Source organism: Culex quinquefasciatus, chromosome 2 (genome assembly GCF_015732765.1).
Source record: "Culex quinquefasciatus strain JHB chromosome 2, VPISU_Cqui_1.0_pri_paternal, whole genome shotgun sequence".
Taxonomy (NCBI): domain Eukaryota; kingdom Metazoa; phylum Arthropoda; class Insecta; order Diptera; family Culicidae; genus Culex; species Culex quinquefasciatus.
Genome location: NC_051862.1, coordinates 193193966 through 193211590, shown reverse-complemented (window position 1 = coordinate 193211590; position 17625 = coordinate 193193966). Strand labels below are relative to the sequence as shown.

General features: G+C 33.9%; 1 protein-coding gene across 2 annotated transcripts in view; it reads right to left on the bottom strand.

Moving 5' to 3' along the window:
* LOC6045669 (protein O-mannosyl-transferase TMTC2) overlaps window positions 1–17625 on the bottom strand; it is a 503026-nt gene extending 485401 nt beyond the window's left edge. Inside the window, exon 1 of one of the 2 annotated variants that reach the window (XM_038252440.1) lies at window positions 17180–17625. The gene's annotated coding sequence lies outside the window, so the exon portion shown is untranslated. The other variant, XM_038252441.1, reaches the window with a different exon arrangement.

The following is a 17625-nucleotide window of genomic DNA, read 5'->3' as shown; positions in this document are numbered from 1 at the left end:
AATTTGAGATGTTTCGGCGATGGATTTCCGATTTCTACGAAGTCTGAGTCGGGTATCGTGGACGACTCGGGGCTTGGTCCGCGGCGGGGAAAGAACTTTTTTTTTTCTGTGAAATTGAATTCAACTGAATTTCAGTGCAATCATTTGAGCCAGCCAAGTGGAAGCGGAACATACTTTCAGTGTTTGACTAAGTGAAAGGGAAAGTCGGTCGCGTTTTTCGTAAGATTTGATGGGAAATTTCATTTGCTTACTTATTTCCAATGTTTATTCTTCGTTAAAGCTGATAAACCTGCGGTCCCTACTCAGATTTTACTCCTATTTCGGCTCGGTTGAAATTATATGGGGTTTAGTGGGGCTATCGAAATAATATTAAACTGTTCAAACCTCCATGGTGACTAAATCTTCGGCTTAAAAAAAAAATCCAAGTGGTACAATAAAAGAAGCTTTCATAGCATGCTAAGGAAAATTGGATGTTTTTCAGGGAAAACCGTTGATTCCGGAGACATCGGTTTGTTTGCCGATGCGCCAGCTCTAGGTACAACGAATCCGTGTGCTCTCTTCGGGAAAAGTGTTCTCCAGACCATTCCCCTTATGCCTGACCATACCAGAAGTTGGCACGCGATTTCCCCAGACCTGTAGGAGCGTTTGAACAAAAAGTTCCAATTTCCCATAGTAATTTCCATGTAAACTGTAACCCTGATGCGCGCAGCCAGTTTACAACCAAATGAGCTGATATTTGGCATGAAAGTTCCTATAGGCATGTCCTACTAGGGGAACCATACTAAAACTTGATCGGAGAACTTTTTGAAAAACGTTCCCACCCCAGTAATCAGTCTTTAATGTTAGTCTACGATTGAATTAAAAAAATATGTATCGATATTGCACTTTGTCCTTCGTGAAAGTGTACTTTCTGGCTATTGATAATAGATCGACAAAGTGCAATATCAATACATACTTTTTTAATTCAATCATAGATTAACATTTAAGACTGAGAACCTTTTTCCTAAAAATGTAAATCCAATATGTTTTTCTCAATTTATTAAAATTATCTTGCGACCTATAATGTACCTTTGTAGTTTAAAAAAGGCGTTTTTTCCAAAAGCAAATCCTTCTTTTGTAAAAAAGGCAAAAAGTCAAACGCTCTCAAATACTAGTGCGGAATCCAATCGATGTAAAATTTGTTGAGAAGTTTAATCGAGTTGTGAACATTCAAAGAAAAATCACCCAGCTCTAACTTTTGAACCAACCGTCTGATCAATACCAAAATTTACTCGAATACAATTCATACCAAATGCTATCGATCGAGAGTGTCCAGTATATGATTCTGTATAAAACCAAACATTTAATAGGAAAAAATAGGGTAAAAATAAGACGTAAAACATTAATATGGCTATGTATTTGGAAATAAATTTTGGAAAAGCTTCAAATTTTGGGCCAAAGCAGTTTATGGCGCATGTTTTCGAATGGCTTTTTGTATGAAACTGAAAATTGTGAATCGAAAAATAAAATGTTCGTCTCCGACCCCACGGCTACAAATCTTGTGGGTTTTACGAGCGGTTTTCCAATGATGGAAAACACAAATTGTTAAGAGCGGATACAGACATCGCACAAGTATTTCAGAAAAAGAGCTCTCAATAATCAGACTTTGAGTTTCGGGATTTGGACCAAAATTCAATCGAAAGAGCTCATCAAAATCTTCAAATTTGTAAGTGCATGATTTTGTTAGGATTTTTTGGGAAAAGCGTTTTTCCAAAAGCAAACCTCAAACCTTTCTTTTGTGTGAAAGGCAAAAGTTCGTAATGTAAGTCTTGGTTCGAATGTTTTAGAAGTATTTTTTCCAAAAAGATCAGAAATTTCACAAATGTTTCATTTTGTTAACATTGAAAATAGGACCATTATTAGCTGAGATATTGGGTCTAAAAAAGAAGACCTGTTTGGATGAGGCTTGATTTTTTTCTCGTTTCAATTTCTTTAATCTAATGTGTTTCAGCAACCGAAGGTCCAATCTTTGAAATCTCTTAGGCAATTTTATTGATAATTTTCTAAAAATATTTATCTAGCAAACATATCAAAATATCAAAATTCTATTTTTTTCCAAAATCCTAAATTGGTGACAAGTTTTTCCATATTACTATATCGCTTAAAGGTTGCGGTTGTTTGTCTTCTAAAATATATTTAAATGAAAAAGAAGGAAAAAAATTGTGGAAAAACTTTATTTAAAAATCTGCTTTGTATACGTATATTTAGGGCATTGTGATTTTTCACGGTAAAAAATATAAAATTCTAAACATTAGTTTTTCACGGTAATTTTATCAAAAATAGCCTTAAATTAACTAAAAGTTGTGGTATTTAAGAATAGTTGTGTACAGGAAAGATACTGAAAATGATAGCAGTTGTTTAAGATACAAAGTATTACCCCCTGACACAAAGTATTTATGGCAGTTACACAATATGAGCTCAATATCGTGGAATTATGCAAGCTTTTTATTAGAATAATTTACGATTCAGCCAACCTAATTTTACTGATATTTAATAACATCCTTCAGTATTTGAAAAAATAATCACTAGTTATCAATAAATTCATCAAAATCCGCTGAAAATGATTCATTGTCAGCCCGATTTCATTCTATCATCAGTCAGATCGGTGCGTTTTATTTCTCAGAGGTAAGTAGAATTAGTTAAACAATAGATATTAAATTTTGTTTTCAAATGGTTTTTAGGAAAATAGCAATTATAGTATTTCAAAAAAGTTTAGCCAAAATTTCATTTAATTAATTTGTAACTGATAAGTCCAGAAAATTAGAAAATGTGCTAAGTGCTCAAAAAAATTCTAACAATGTAAACAACTTTATTTAGGAACAGAATTGTTTTCAGACTTACCCTGCAATTTTTTGAACTTTATTTATATAAATTTCACAAATATTCAAAAATAAACAGCTCTGCGTTTATAAAGCTCGGCGTTTTCTTCCCTTGCAGTTTTGATTATTGTTCTTTCACATTCTTTGTGAAATGTAAAAAAAAGAAAAAAAAGTTCATTTGTTATAAGTTATAACTTATAAAATGCTTTGAACATCAAATTGTATTAAACAAGGCATGTTACAACCAACGTTTCTTTCGCTGATTTTTTTTTTGTAGAATATTGTAATCAACAATATTTTCGGAAATGAGTATGCCTGTTTAAAATCTTACGGATTGCTTAAATAAAAAACTCAATGTTCAAATACACTTGGGAACAATTTGTTAATTAATTAGTAAGAATTTCACGGATTACGCGGCATCCGCGAAATCGCGAAAAATCACTAGCCCTAGTCCTCATAAATACCTACAACTTTGCCGAAGACACCAAGTCGGTCAAAAAATTTGTTCAAAACTTACAGATTTGTGGTTTGGTTGAGCGTTTTAGCAGAATGCATTACTGTGAATACAAAGAGACGAGTTGTTCCTTTTAATTCCGCTATATATTTTTAATATCTTGACAGATACGTATTTCGTCTACTACTTGCAGACTTCATCAGTGTTCTGTTCTCGACTGAAGGTTCATCGCTGGTGTATCCATATTTGTAGTTACTGTAGGTACTACCTCCTCGTTCTTCTTTTGTGCCTGTATAGGTAACAGCTTAAACAGCCACGTTGAGCCGTTACCTGAATCCTTGTTGAGTAAACGTTTGTTGCCTGCCTTGAAGATTTCCAAACTTTCAGCGACAGCCAGCTTCGATGGGTTAGTGATGTGTCTTAAGATGACCGCGTCGCTAGTTGTGATGTTATGTTTTTCCTCGATGATGTGTTCGGTTACTGCTGACTTGAAATGGGGACAAATCCTTTCCGTTTTTCCTCCATGGCAATTTTGACATATGTGTGTATATGCTCATCCAACCTGGTTTGCAGCAATCTCTTAGTTTGTCCAATGTAGCTCATATCACAGTGGCCGCAGGATACCTCGTAGATGCCGGGTTTGCCTAAAGTCGGTATGGGGTCTTTCGTTGAACCTAAGATGGATTCCAACTGGCTGTTTCTACTGCTGAACACTAAATCGATGCCAAATTTAGCCAGTTTTTGTCGTAATGGGCGTGTTATCCTGTAGTCGAATTCTACTGCTGCTCTTCGCAGTGGCTCTACTGATGGCGTAAGGGTTGTGAGTGAAGTTCTGTGCAGTTTTCTTTCCTTCTTATCGATGATTGCTTGGATAGTTGTTCTGCTGTAACCGTTGATTTCCGCTGTTTCAAATATGTACTCCAATTCTTTCTGTTTTCCTGCTTCGCTGAGGGGTAAAGTTGTCATCCTATGTATAAAATAATGATATGCTGCCATCTTATGTTGGAATGAATGGTTTGACGTGGCTGGGATTGTTCTTCTGGTGTTTGTTGGCTTCCTGTATATCTCGAAAGAATTTCGTATATTTACGAATATTTTTTGTATTGACAGATGGCAAAATTGTAAGGAGCCATGTATAAGTGAACCGATTACAAATGTTTGTAAATGTTTGTAAATAAAATCTATTTCCGGTTTTGTGAAAAAAAAACTCATATTATTACGTTGTTCAAGCATTACTTGTGCAAAGTATCCTAAGCTGAGATGTGGACAACCTTTAAACAGCTGATTAATTCAAAGCTAGAAACCAAGTTTAAGGGTACTTAAAAAATAGGGTAAATACACTGAAAGAAAAAAGTTACAAAATAATCTTCGAAATAGCCAAGGGATAGGGATTAGTTAGAAGGAAGGTAGCGATACTTATTCTAATGTCACAGCTCAAGGAGGCTTTAACTGCAGCAGGGGGTTGACTAAGTTGGCAATGGGACACCCTATCTAGATGTTTGGTAGCACTCTCAGAAGCCAATCGTCGATCAGCTTAATCTTCGCCTTCCTGCGTACTAGTTTCAATTTTATTCTCTTATTACATCAATTACTGAGTTCAAATCACTACTCCGATGATATTTTTTTTATAAAACTCAAGTAATTTCAAGCAAAACAATGTAAAAGGGCAGAAGCCGAAGTGTAAACAAAGAGTCTATCCTGCTTACGTCAGTTGATTTTTACATAAGGAACAAGCAGGATAGACTCTTTTTTTACACTTCGGCCCTTTTACAGTGTTTTGTTAGATTTGTAGACTCTTTGAACTTTCAACCAACTTTGAATAATCAGCTGTTGAAAGAAAGTCTACACAAGCTTAGAATAGCAACTTTACATAGGTTATTGTTAAAACAACAAAATAAACAAAATTGAATGAAATCTTTTTTTTAATTAACCATTTAAAGACCATTTCTTGTCTATAAATCTTTGAACAAAAAACAATTTTCTGATCATTACTAATAGCAAAAACTCAAAATTTCAATTTTCTACAAGGTTAAAAAATGAACTTGTTTCTCCTTATGCCTACGTTACATTTCATTAAGAAAAAGGCCCAATTTTAATCGATAACCGCTTTCTGCAACATCTCCCAAAACAGAAGCGAACCCACAAAACTTTAACTAAAGTTATCCTCACCCGAGGAGCGGCCTGCTGCGTCTCTCTTACGCTCGACTAATTGTCACGCTCGATTAATCTCTCCTTAGGCCCTGCTCTTACCCCTCCCTTCCCCCTCCAAAGGCATTCCAATAATTGCTCAATGGTTCTAAGAAGCACCCTCCCTTCCCCTCCCCTCCCCTTCTCAAATTTGAGAAAACACAATTCCGCCCCTCTCCCTCGCGCACCAAAAAGGAGGAAGAATTTTCCGCAACTCATCGAGCTGTGTTCATAATTATCGAAACAATGTCACAATGTCACGCTGGCTGTCAAGTTAAACGCGCGCGCCGGATTTCTCTCCCCGGCGGTGGTGCGATGACCGCGCCCAAAAGATTGGGTCACTGGTCCGACCCATCGGAACCACCCTCCTCGTCGTCGGCGGCAGCACATTTTTTTCCGGGGCAGATATTTTTGTTTCAAAACGTTCATATTTTCACTGAATGAACGTGAAGGAATTTGGGGAGGTGGGAGGGTGTTTGGAGGAAGGGAGAAAGGGAAGAAAAATGATCCTTCCTGACGAAGCGTGACAGGCCTGAACGGATGATGACGATGGAGAAGAAGCTGAAGAAAGTGGCCACGATGGGGGAGGATGACGGCCAAAGCTTGGCTGGCTGTGTTTTACTGGGAATAGCTACTTTGCCGACGGTGGATGAGTTGGTGGTGACTTCTGGACAAAATAGCAGCGAGTGTCGACTTTGGAAGTGAGAGTGATTTGCAAGTGTGGGATTTAGTTCCGTATGAATAAACTATGATGTATTGAAATTTATGTAATTAAGAAGATAATCATTTTTATTTTTCAAAAATTTCAGTTTAGATAGCATAATAAATATTTTGATGGCATTTTTTCCTATCACAATGATTGCAGTTCTCTTACAACATTGTTTTTGGTTCAGCGGAAGTCAATTATAATTATTTGCTTTAACTGGTAGTTATCGGCGAGAAATACTAAGTTAACGAGAAGATCTCTTCTTCGCCCTTTCCTTCCCCCTTATAACTGCCAGTGCTCTGTCTGTATCATGAGACTAGAGGGTGACGATTCTCGAGATTTTCGATTTCCCGGGAATCGAGAGTTGTATTTGGCAATTTCCCGGGAATTCCCGGGACCCGGGAGTTTTTTTTTAAATATGCAATTGTGCCAATAATTAAAAAAAAAGTAATAAATTTTTTTTTTTCAATGAAAAGTTACAATTAATTCAAAATTATTCAATGAAACGGTAATTTAAGTAGGCTCATAACATAGTTCTACTTTTTGATATTTTTTTTTTTTTCTAAATCTGTGAATACGAGTTCATTTCATGAACTTTTTGGGACTCAAAATAGTAGTTGAAAATGTTTACTAATCTTTATTCACACTGAGTGATTTTTCAAAAGTTGCACAAACTTTTTCATGAACTAGACTTAGATTTTTGTGAAGTAAAAAACTAGCTCTTATATATTTTCCCAATATCAGGATTTTGCAATATGATAAATAACGACTCAAAACAACAATTTAAAGTTCTTTTTCTTTCTTAAGGTCAACTGTTAATATAAAAAGTAAATAATTATGTTATTTTTATTATTATTATTAGGAAAACTCGAATGTTCACAACTAGCGGACCTTAACTTTACAAAAAGTTCTAAAGTTTTTTTATTTCCAAAATGTAATTAAATATTGACATCAGAAAGGAAATTACCTTGATACAGCGAAATCAACTTAAATACTAAGAATTAAAAAAAAACAAAATTATAAGGTTTTCTATGTTCAAGAGAGGATACGGAAATTGAACTTATCTTGAAAAGGTTTTATTCCCTCTTAGAAATAATAAATAATTTTTTTTTTTTTTCAAAATACTTTAGTTTTTCATTCATTCCTGCTAGACATGATTTAAAGTAACTTTTGGCGTTCACATTTGTTTGGCAACACTCAATTATAGTTATTGGAATTTTTAACAAGTTAAAATTTACACTTTCTTAATAAGAAGATTGCAGAAGCAATGATATATTCGAAATTGAATATCGAACATGTAACTCTCAATTTTCTTCGATTTTTTCGAATGTTTTTCCTGATTAGTTTACATAATGTTGCTTTCATATTTATAATTACAAAATTTCCCGGGAGTCTCGACCAAATTTCCCGGGAATCGAGAGGTCCAAAAATGATCGATTTCCCGGGAAATTTTTCCCGGGAATTCCCGCTCGTCACCCTCTACATGAGACAAAGGTTTGAGTAGAACCGTTGTCGCGATCTTCAGTTCTGTTAGACCGCTTACTGTCATAAGTTAAAACTGTCAATTTAAGCAAATAACTATAGTATGTTCTATTCCAACTACAATCCAAAACCAATAGATTAAAACATAACATGCCTTTAAACAACCAAATGCTTTTGAAAAATAATGAGCTGGGATTCATAATATTTGGCTCTTATTGTAGCAAGATTTATGTTCAAGATATTTAAACGATAAATTGATAACAGGAAAGGTATCCTACAACTATCCTACATCGTGACAGATTTTGAGTTTTTTTATCAAAAACTGATCAAATTTTCATACGTTTCTGTAGAAATTTTAATTTTGAAACTTTCAACATTCAACTTTTTACAACATTTAATATTCTACTTTGCTAAACCAATGTCACATTTTTAAAAATAAACTTATTTCAACATAACCCAATAGCAGTCATGTGTTTTGGTATCTCTTACAAGTCTGGTCAATAACGAGAAAAGGGCTGTGAAGCATTTTAAAATTTTCAACTTTTTTGAAAATTAAGAGGCATTTTTGTAAATATTGCTCGGTTTGTTCTAGAGGTCCTATCGAGGTGCTCCGATGCAGATGAGCGTTTGTTTGTCTATGCATGAGATGAACTCATGCCAAATATAAGCCCTCTATGAAAGGTCTTTTGAAGCTCTTTTAAGATGTGCTATAAACATCCAGGATTGGTTTTCCTTTTTTTTACTGTTAAAAAATTAACAACAGTCTCCAACACCCATACTGCCCCTGATCGCATAATGTCTCATGTGCATTTTCATCACTTTTGAGTTATTGATGCAATTTGGTTCAAAATCGTGTGCTCTTTCAAAAGAGCATACAACATCCAGCACTTTGTTCTAGAAATTAGGAAGAAATCCAGTTTTTTTCGTGAAAACTTAACACATAGCCTTATGTGTGAGACAAATTCGTTTTGCGTTTTTCTCAGCTTGCTGTTTTTGCATATGGGACATTTATGCGAACATGGGCAGCATACTCCTATAGGTCAAAAGTTAGGGAATTTCACTATACGCCTACACAGAAAAAAATTGTGTAAATTTGGAAGGTGTAATTTTGGAAGGTTGAATATTACCTCTTTTATGATGGAATTTTACCTCAATTTAGACTGAAAAAGTGACATTACAACAGAATAGTGGTAAAATTACACATTTTCAGAGGTAAAATTACACATTTTTTCTGACATAAAAGATGTACCCCTTCCCAGATGTAATTTTACCATGATTTTTTTTTCTGTGTACGATATTAACTTTTTGGCCAATCGCAGTTTTTCTCATAGTTTTTTTTTTTGTTTTTTCTATAACAAACTTTTTAAAACGTTAGTTTTTGCCCTGTAGGCTTCCATAGCTGCACTTTTTGGTCTCAATTTTATCATATTCTGAATCCTCGGCAAATTTCACGTAAGAGTTGTAAATTTGATTGGAAAAAATGCAACTTAGAATAAATTAAAATATATTTTAACAATTTGTTAGATAAGGGGTAAAACAGGGTTTCGTCAACTGAATACAGCATTTAACGTGTTGATCACAGGGTGAATAATATCTATTTTTTTTTTCAAAAATGTTTTATTTAATTATTTTTAATCCAAATTTCATCCAAATCGGAGCATCTCGATACGACCAGTTTCGTATTGGTGAAAAACTTGCTCTTAAGATAACCGGGATGTGTTTCATTAAACATGAATTATAGATGAGTAAATTGTGTCTGATGATTGATGTTGTATTTTAAAAATCAGAATAAAATTTTGATCATGATATAAAAAATAAATACAGTATAAAAAAATTTATTTTTAAGCAAAAAAAAAGAATTGTCGAAAATAAACTTATAATTTCACACTTGCAATCGAGAATTACTAAACTTTTTTTATATAGTTCATCGTTTACAAGTTTCATGCTTTAAGGCAATTTTTTTCAAAATTAAATTTTTGTAAAGTTTCTTTTTTTTTACTGTTATGTGTGGAACGCTTTGTGCTGCGGTAGAACACCTTTAATTTTAAATGTTGTGTAAAGTACGTGTTTCTCTGTGTTGTATAATAAACCCAAATTTTTCGACTCAAAAAATCTCGGAAACTATTAATTCGATTTTAAATTTTAAAAATTTAACTATGGAGACATTTTTTGCTCATTTATTTTTTTCTTAATTTCCTTTTGAAGAGTTATTCTTGATACTTGAAAATTTTTGAAAGGGCTGAGAACACTAACGATATCTCGAATCCATTTTACGATACCTCGTGGCGATGGAGCAGTACGACCCCTTTCCTTTTTCTGGATTTTTTTTTTTTGACAAAGCATGAAGAGATAAAAATTTGGTGTCAAAGGGACTTTTGTGAAAAATTGGACGCCTGATTTGATGGCGTACTAAAAAGTTCAAAGCAACGTTTTTTTTTCATAAAAAAGTAAAAAAAATAAGTTTTAAATTCGCTGCCATTTCCCGTTACTTAACTGTCAAAAATCGTTAGACATAAAATTACGTGTTTTTTAACATTGCAGGGTTATTTTTTAAAGTGTAACAATGTTCTACAGTTCTCTCAAATTTCGGTCATTAGATTTTTTTGTATTTTTTAATCTGACTGAAACTTTTTTGGTGCCTTCGGTATGCCCAAAGAAACCATTTTGTATCAATAGTTTGTCCATATAATTTTTCATACAAATTTGGCAGCTGTCCATACAAAAATGATGTATGAAAATTCAAAAATCTGTATCTTTGGAAGGAATTTTTTGATCGATTTGGTGTCTTCGGCAAAGTTGTAGGTGTGTATAAGGACTACACTGAAAAAATTATACACGGTAAAAAATTGTGATTTTTTATTTAACTTTTTGTCAATTAAACTTGATTTGCAAAAAACACTATATTTTTTTATGTGTTCTAGAGGACATAAAATGCCAACTTTTCAGACGTTTTTAGGTTGTTCAAAACATCTTTGACTGAGTTAATCAATACTAATTTTTTTCAAAAAATCGAAATATTGGTAGCAAAAATATTCCAATTTCTTTTTTCGATGTAAAATCAAATTTGCAATCAAAAAGTACTAAAGCGAAATTTTGATTAAGTGCACCATTTTCAACACAGCAAAAAATCCGATGGTAAAATCGCATGCACATCACCTTCGTCAAAATAAACACATAATATTACACACTAGTAGTAACACACACAGTAGTAAACGACGGGGATTCAAACCCAGCACCAACAGTAAGGACTGGCGCCTTAGCCCACTCGGCCATCAGACCAATGAAAATTTGTGTGGATAAACGCATATATGAGCTTGACATTTCGGTCAAGTAGGTTTCCCACACTGATGGGCTACATATTTCAGGGTGTAAAATCACATATAAGTCATTCTTATGCAAAATTGGCTGAAATTTTCGAAAAAAGCAGATGGTTGAGTTTTAGGGGTTAAAATCGTTGTTCTGATTATTAATTATTTTTATTAAAACCCTGTTAATTTGTGAAAAAAACACATACAAATCCTTTATGTTTGAATACATTTTTAATTGTTTTTGTCTGTTCTCTAACTTTGTAGAACATTGTTGCACTGGTAATAATTGAGTAGATGATGGGTTAAATAAAAACAATCCCAATTGGCGTGATTTTTACCTTTCAGTAATTATTCAACTCTATACCATTGTAACATCCGTGCATTGTTTTCAAACCCGAAATACTTTTCCTTTCTTTTCCAAAACTCTCAGTTTTTCTTACCGCTTGAACGCTCCACATTTATTCGCTAAATTTTTGTCAGTTACCAGCAGCTTTCCCAAGACGAAAACAAGAACAAAAACCTCTCCAACACCAGGATCGTCCATTTTCTTGGTCTGGCAAACGCCGTTTTCTGTCTGCTTTCGCTGTCAAAGTCCCGACAGAAAGAAAATTTCCGCGAAATTCTTTGGCCTCGCTTTCAAGAAAGAAAAAAAAAACGGGAAAGCTTCGCCCTTTGAAATTGCGACAGCAAAAGACAGCAATGATTGTAAAGTTTTAAATGAAAGCTCCGCCGCCGTTGCTTTGGAGTCCATTTTCGAAGCGAGTTTTCCCGGCTTCTGAGCTCGATTATTTCTCGTTAGACAACAATCGTCGCTTTAGGGTCTCTGTCCTCTTGGGAGCAATCTTGTTGGATGTATTCTTCGAAAGGACTGTAGATTTGGGTTATTCAGTGTGTAAAACTGAAACATTTGAAGCTTGGTCCAAAGTAACACTCAACTACGGTTCGGAAAGCGTCCAGAACACTATATTTCGTAACAAGAAGAGCTCATCGCAGTCTCAATGGCCGAAGACGGAAGCCGGTTCTCCAAGATGTGTCAACCCATCTCTGCCGGGCGCTGGCGCAAATTATGTCCTCGAGAAAACTCCATGGCTCCATGGCAAGGCGAAAACCCCCGGAGCTTCCCCGGTGGACGAAGGCATTGAATTAAAATTAATTAATTTTCAATTTCGGATTTCTCCACGCCATTTCGCGCTCAAATCGTTCGTTACGGAACAAAAGTGCCCCGGTTTTTGTGTGCCGGTGCTGGCCATAAATCTTTTCCTCCGGTCGGAGTTGACCCCCACCGGAGAATCGGCTCGAACCGGGCGGGAAAACTTTGAAATGAAGGCAAATTGCAATCACTTTAATTAAAGAAGCTCTGCTGGGTGGACAACAACAGCAGCAGCAGCAGCAGCCGAGGAGTCCGTCGGCTATCGAGTGCACTGAAAATGAGACTTTTTCGTGCGGAAGAGCGCTTGACAGTGTTGCCAGTCAATGGGTGATTGCTCTCTGAGGGAAGTTCTTCGAAAAGGAGCATGTCGGAAGGATCAACTTGTCGGGCGAATGGAAAAGTCATTAGACTGAGGAAGTTTTCTTAAGGAGGGGGCATGATGAAATGTTGCGAGTGAAAGCTGCGATTCAAATTGAAACAAATTATTTTGAATAACTAAATGAATTTTTAAAAGTTGTTTCGAGTATATTTGAAAACGATCAAACTAGTTAAATTAAATTAAATTTATTCTTTGGATTCAAAATCAAGCTCATCAAAAACAGGCAACTGATTAAATCTTATTTGTAAACTTAGCAATTGCTATTGTGTGTAATTTTGTGTATGTTTTGAGGTTATTAAATAAAATGTCTAAAATATGCTCGGTTTTGAAGCAGGAATCAAAAATTTTCCAAATTTACTATAAACTTTTTTTACAGAAATGCCTATGAATTTGAAGATTTTTTTCTGAATTCTGATTAAATAACGTTTCAAACTTATAACATAGAAAATAAATTGTCCAAAAAATTCGATAATGCAGTCCACTCTCAAATTCGTACGAATTTGCGTTGTGATGACACAAAAATAATCCACTTCTTCAATTAAATCATAATTATGGTTGATTAGGCAGACATCGACCTAAAAATTCGCCAAATATAAAATTTTCAACCAATTTTTGATATTTAAAATGCATTGGAAAAAGAATTCTTCAAATATAAGAAAATTTAATGTTTGTAAGTTTGACTTGTTTTATGTGACTTTGCCAATGTTTAAAAAAATGTCGTTTTTTCTGGGGTCAACTTTGGTTTTGTTCTTTACTAACATTTCGTGAAAATAAGTATGCAGTAATTTTTGTAGTGTACCAGACAATGCCCTTAAGCATTTCTTTGCAATTTAAATGATAATGGAATCGTTTTATAGCAGAAAATGCAACAAACAAGCCAAATATTATAAAAGTGACTGTAAAAACATGAAAAAAATTGGTTAGGCGGCAAAAGGTAATGAAAAGAGGTAGTAGAGTAAACCAAATACTATTAGTTACCTTCTGAATACGACGAATATAAAAAAAAATGAAAAAAACTGGCAATAGAGGGTTAATTTTTTTAAAATGTGAATCATCTTTTGATGAAAAAAAAACAACTTCTTAAAATGTTTGAATACTAATCTATCAAGTTGAGTGGATGATTCTCCACCAAATCACACGGAAACGGAAAAGTTGCCCCGACCCCTCTTCTGGTGGGTAATTTTTGTCCCTGATCACGAATCCAATGTCGATTTTTTCGTTTTCTCATGACGGAGGAGCGGTACGACTCCATCCATTTTTGAAAATGCAAAAAAAGACATGTTCTTCAAAAAAATCTTGAAAAAACATTGCTTCTTCTGTTCTTAGAATTAATTACTATTAGTTTTATTAAAGACACTTTACCATTGCAATGGCATTCGTGTCGTATTTTTGAATATACAGATTTCTTATTCAGTTTCTAAATCTGTTCTTTAAGCTTTATAAGAGTAAAATTTTTTATAACATTTTTTTCACTCTCGTTGAAGTTTGCTAAAATTGTCTCTAATGTCCCTCTAATACCACATGTGTCTTAGAATTAAAATATCGAATTTTTTAACAAGAATTTTTTTTTTCAAACATGCAATTTTTTCGGTACTCAACTGTATTTTTTGAGACTTGTCAATAAATGTGAAATTAGATGTATTTTTCCAATCTACAAAACCCAAACGAGTAATTTTTTTTTTTTCATTTTTAATTTCGTATTTTTGTAACTTTACAGAGTTATTTTTAAGAGTGTAACCATGTTCTACAAAGTTGTAGAACAGACAATTACAATATTTTCAACTCATAAATATAAATGGTTTGCAACCACCAAGAATCAAAGAAATTTACGGAAAAAAATATTCAGTTAGTAAAAAAAATAGCAAAATATTATTAGAAGAAACTTGATAAAAACAGCTTTTTAAAATGATCTACAGAGAAAAAAACGATTCTCGTAATCGTGAATTAAGTTCACGAATATGAGAACCACGAAGAAAATTATTCATGAGTATGGTGCATTTGCACTATAAACGTGAATATATTACTTCGTGGTTTACGCAATCGTGAATTTAGTTCACGATTTTGAGAATTGACTTTTTTCCGTGTAGGGACGAAATAATATGTATTTAAAAAAAAATATTAAAGTTCTATGGATCGAACAAAATATAACTTTCTATCAAATTTTGGAATCAATAATAACATTCCATAAAGTTCAAATATTGAATATTACACCGTTTTGAAAAGTGAGAGTCGACTTTTTAAATGAAAATAAAAATTAAGGGATCACTTTCAAATCTCTATATTGCCACAAAAAGAACACAAATCATAACTCGGCGGCAATGTTTTTATTCCCCTATGGCTATGAAAATGCGGTTTTTTGTCCCCTAAAACAAATAAAAAATAGAAAAAATAAAAGAGATTGATTTTGTGAAATTTATTTTTGTATAAATCAAAAAAAATCCGCGATACATTTTTAAAAAAGTTCTCAACAATGCCTACAATGTTGCCCAATACATCAAATGTAACAGAAAATATTAGCCAAATAAAATCAGATGCACTCAATCAGCCTCTTTCGTAGAGAATTGCTCTTAAGTTGATACAATGCGTGGAATAATTCTTCCTTTTGCAAACATAAATAAAAATAAAACAAGATTGAAGAAAGTACAAAAATGATAGAAGGTTATTTTTAAATGCATAATTTTCCCATCAATTGCCAGTTAATCTTGATGTTGGACTTTCGAAAATGATTCAAGGCTGGTCGAAATTTTTAAGATCGAGGTCGAGGGGGACGAAAAAAAACAAATTTCATATTTAATTCATATTTTTCTACGAAGCAAAAAATATTTTTATTTTCAAAATATCAAATAATTCGTGAAAATATCAGTTATTCTACAATTTTGTAAAAAAATCGATGTGGCCACCAATGCTATGCTATGCTATGCTAATATTGTAAAAAAATCGATGTTGGTTTCCAAAGATTAAAAATCGATAATAGCCTAAAAAATGATCAGTAAGATTAAAAATACTATAGTAAATGTTAGAGTAATTCAATATCTGCAAAAAATTACAACCGATTCGTCAAGTTTTGACCATAAACATTTAATTTTTAGCAATATTTGTTTCCCCTTAGTTGGAACAAATCTTGAAATAAAAACTAACAAATAAATGAAATCAAGCCAAACAAATCACTTGAAAACTTCAAAAATGTGAAAAATATTCAATTGTTAACTTTTTATAACTTCCATTTAATAATTCACAATTATTTTTTGGTTTGCTTTTTGAACACTATGGTAAAACTTAAATTAATTCATAACAGTTTATGTTTATTTTTTTTATGAACAGAAGCTAAATTTAAAACAGTTAGTAAGGATACTACACTGCCCCTTTTTGCATTAATATTCCATGTGTTTTCATCACTTTTGAGTTATTCATACTTTTTATTCAACATCTTGTGTATTTTCAAAAATATACAGAAGTTTGCTGTAGAAAAATGGAGAAAATTCAGTTTTTGTTTTTTCGCGAAAACTAAAAACGTAGCACTATGTGTGGGACAAACTAACACTGCGTTTTTTCTCAGCTTGCTATTTTTAGATATGGGTCATTTTTGTAAACATTTTTCACGTTAATATTCCGGAATCCAATAAATAACTTTTCCAATCAAAGTGGAGGTAAAAGATTCATATTTAAACATTTTTGAATGTCCATTAAGCAAATGTAAACATTGAGTGTATCCCCCTCACACCTTATGTCAGTTTCCATCGGAATAAGCAGGATACACTCCATGTTTATATTTGCTCATAAACCGTTATAAAAAAAAGTCCAAATGCTAGAAAAAAATGTGTTTAATTGATCAAATTGAAATAAAAGTTGTCTCAATCTTCACTAACAGAGCAACCGTTAAAAATTTCCACGAATGGAAAAGCAGCAATCCTCATTGTGTATGCAAAAACCACTGAAATCATGACTGAACTCGCTTCTTTCCTGGAATGGAACAGGGAAATATAAAATAAAAACATTGAATTGGATTCAATCAATTTTGTGCTGTGCATTCTCCGAAAATTAAAACTCGTTCAGCCTGTAATGCTTCATGATTCCTAGGAAATGGTAACTGTGATTGATACCAGATCAGCTATTTTGAAAACGTATTTATAGCTTTAATCTGCATGAACAGTTGTTAAAATAACTTTGAACTTCTATTTAATTTTTCAACATTGATTTCGATATAACCAAATTCTCTAATGCAAATCGGCCAAATTAAAGTCAACAACACAAATGAAAACATTAAATATCAGATAACTTTTCGACGAATCCATTAACTCCAAAACATTACCCCATGCCCTATCACAAAGCCCGAACCCCTCCCCAACCCAAGAGAGAATCGAAAATAATTGAAAACTTACTGGTCCGGCACCCTAGTTTGGGCTCTAAATTACGATGATACCACCCACACCACGATTCACCAAAACATCACACCGCACCACCACCATTCATGAAACTCGTTTTGGGCATCCCTTAGGGATTTCACATCCAGCCCTTTGCTTCGCTACCAGGAATCATCCTCTTTTCCCCTTCAAAAACAAGGAATTAGGGAGGAAACCTTTATCACCACCACCATCACCACCCCCGCTGCACTTTCAGCATACTTGTAGTGACTTGACTTTGGTATGATAACGCACCAGAAACACAGTGTTGGAGATGCAGCTGATGATTTTTCCTTTCAACATCAGCTTCTTGCGACGAAGATCTTTTTCACAATTTGCACGACTTTTTCTGCTCGCAATATTGTTGCGCCCAAAGGTAGGCAACACCGACCGACCAGCTGTGACGAATCCCGTCCCTCAAATTCACTTCAGGATTTCACGACACGTGATTCAAACGAGAATTTCTTTCACCAAATATCGCTGCACTCACTTGGGCGCCCGTCCCCGGAAAATTAAGCAAACGAAATTTTCCCTTCCAAAAACCCCCGAAAACGCACACACGGACGCACGCACGCGAAAACTAGCTGTGGCAAGCTGTCCTACTGGAAACACAACTTTTTCAAAACACAACAAGCACGAATCCGACCCGCTCGCGAGAAATTTTCATCATCCTTTCGGCTAAAGGACACGGTCGCAACTAA